This window comes from Oryzias melastigma, linkage group LG10, assembly GCF_002922805.2.
Source record: "Oryzias melastigma strain HK-1 linkage group LG10, ASM292280v2, whole genome shotgun sequence".
In the NCBI taxonomy this organism is placed as follows: Eukaryota; Metazoa; Chordata; class Actinopteri; order Beloniformes; family Adrianichthyidae; genus Oryzias; species Oryzias melastigma.
Window position 1 is genome coordinate 23,114,869 of NC_050521.1, and position 2,837 is coordinate 23,117,705.

At 35.2% G+C, this 2,837-nt stretch overlaps 1 protein-coding gene across 3 annotated transcripts in view; it reads right to left on the bottom strand.

Moving 5' to 3' along the window:
* The window catches only part of aff2 (AF4/FMR2 family, member 2), a 199,322-nt gene that overhangs the window by 24,782 nt on the left and 171,703 nt on the right, over window positions 1–2,837 (bottom strand). The gene's annotated exons all lie outside the window — the stretch shown is intronic.

Genomic DNA, 2,837 nt, shown 5'->3' on the forward strand with positions numbered 1-2,837 from the left:
TGTGGAGGCTGGGCTGACACCCAATCAAAATCGATGAGAGTGGTAACGTCAGTCCTGGTGCATTCACTGACTCTGGGAACTTAGAAAATTACAGTCAGGAAACTTCTGTGCTATCATAGTCTTGTGTTGTCCCTAGACGGGTGTAAAGAGCTGTGTATGCGTTGGACTCAAACTCACAATTCTTGCGTGAGAAAAGTGCAGTGGAGTTATCCCTGGTCTTACCCATTTTATATAAGCATTACGCTCCCATGAAACACAACAAAACGACGCTTTGAACGAGCTCGAACTGAGTTTCGTAAGCGATAAAACTGTTTTTTACGCCCATCTTGGAACAAAACGTTTTGAAACAGAAAATTTGAGTTTTGAAACTTAAAAGAGAAAATATAAGCTGAAAATAATAAAATTTATATTAGAATTTCAGAAAATTTCAGACCCTTTATTTTTACTATTTTTATTTTTTATTTTTAGCCAAACACAAATATTTCAGCAGTTTTTTGGGGGGTTTTCAAATCTTTTCATTTTTTTTATGTTACTTCAATCCAATATTGATTATAATATATTATTTTTTAAATATTACAGTATTATTGGTTGATTTGGTTAACAACTTGCTTCAGACGCATTGATCTGGTTGGATTGTAGGAATAGTAGTCGATTAACTGTTATATCCCTAATCTAAAAACTTCTTGTGTTTTTCTTCTTGGAGCTGCAGGAGGAATTGGAAGCACGCACTGAACTTCTGGAGGTATTTCTACCCAGTTCCTTCCGAAAGAGCTTACACTCGCTCATACATACAAACCGTGAAGGTCTTGACCTGCTATGTGCTTGCTTGTTATTTTGCCCTTGCTCCATTTTTCTTACGGCGTCCCCCTCACCCTCCTGGAGGCTGGCCCCTCCTTGAGGTCTTCTTGGCCTCTAGCTGTCCTCCGTGATCCAATGTTGGAGTCATTCAAGGACTCACCTTGTTTGTGGGTTTCTTTGTCTCACAGTTTTTTAAGGAGCTCTTGTCTTTGGAAGAAGCTACAGAGGAAACCGCCTTTTCTGGCTGATACTTTCCTCGTAAAACCACTGGAATGTTGTCTTTCCTTTAGCACATCAGTGATTATTCCCTCAGCTGTCTCATTCCAGCTCTTGTGTCTTCATTTTTTTTAAGCAACACAAGAGATGATATTTTTTAATGTTTTTCCTCTCCCTGAAAAAGCTCTGGGGGTTTGATGCAGCTAGAAAACTGCTGATCTCACAGAATAAGGCCCCAGGCTCCAACATTAGAGATAATAAACAAAATCAGAGAGACAAAGACTAATTAGTTGCTGTAGCGAGCGTGTGCGCTCCGGCGCCGGGGAACAGCATAATTGATGGGTGTAAGTGTGCTTGTGTGCGCAGCTATGCTAATTTGCACACATTTTTGTGTGCCTGTCATTAAGTGGATGGCGGTGTGTGCAAAACCAAGGTGGTGAGTTGATCTCAGAGTTCAGTTAAAAGCATAATAAGGTGAGAAATCAAGCGCAACTTGTCTAAAAGAGCCACATTATATCAACGGAACATTTTTATCAATCTGATAAAAGAGTTTTGTTTTTAACATACTGTTGGTTTTTTTCATCTTCAGTAAAAAACAACAAATATTAAACTTATTGAATAAAAGTTGAAAAATGTTGAAACGGATGTGATAAAACTACGAATTGTTCTGTACAAAACAATTACTGAAGAAGTAATAAATTACCAAGTGATTATTTTTCAGCCTCCTGACAGAAAAAGGTTAATGATAAAAGATTTGATGTAAACAGTCGTGAATTGTTTTCACTTTCAAAACCAAACAAAATTGTAATAATGACTTCAGTGAAGGCTGAGAGTGAACAGAACGACAATAAAAAGTAAATTAAGGTAATAAAATGTTTGCAAAATAAAATTAAAAAGTAATTTAATAAACATTCAGAGTAAATATTTAATTATAAATGTAGATATTAGTTAGAAAATAAATTTATTGTTTGCAGCGACAAATTAATAATAATAAGAGAAAAAACTAAGCATGCCTGTTTAAATGTTTCTGAAAAAAAAATAACCTTTTGTTTTGTTTGTTTGTAGAAAAAAGGGGCAATTTAGATGTTAAAAAGCATATTTTATAAATGTTAGCAGTAATATACTTGGTATATGAATTGCTGTATATATTAAAAGTGCAAGAAAATAAAGAACTGATTGTAAAAGAGTTTAAACATGGGAAAAAAAAACAACTAAGAATCCTAATTGCTGTTGTGAATATTCGATTTTATAAGTTTATTTGAGACACATATAAAGCTGAAATCCCATTTGGGCAACAAGAGAATTAGCCTTATAAATATTTAGAAGCAAATCTTGATTATTATCAATTACTAAAACAAATATTAGCTGCTGCACAATCTGAAATTCCAAAGAAATTCCAAGAAGCCAAAAAAGGTTTCTGTAACACACCATCACATGATTTTACTTTTGTATTTTTAATTTTGCTTGTATTTCTTGTCTTTTTAATGTGTATAAACAAATAAATAAATAAAATAAATGAATTATTTTCCTTCCTTGGTGACAAACTGGACTGTACTTTAAACTGATGACAAAAACAACACATTTAGGAGACATTTTTTTCTCTTAGAATGTTTCAGGGCTGTAGTACCTGTGGTCAACAGCAGGGGCGTCTACTTTATTCCCGTCTTTTTCCGCCCTTCCCTGATTCACATAAATGCACAAACAAGCTCATCCCTTTAGATCGGGGGTCGGCAACCTGCGGCTCCGGAGCCGCATGCGGCTCTACAAGCACTCCCTTGCGGCTCAGTGGAGCTTCTTCAAAAATGTTTGAAAATAATAAAAAA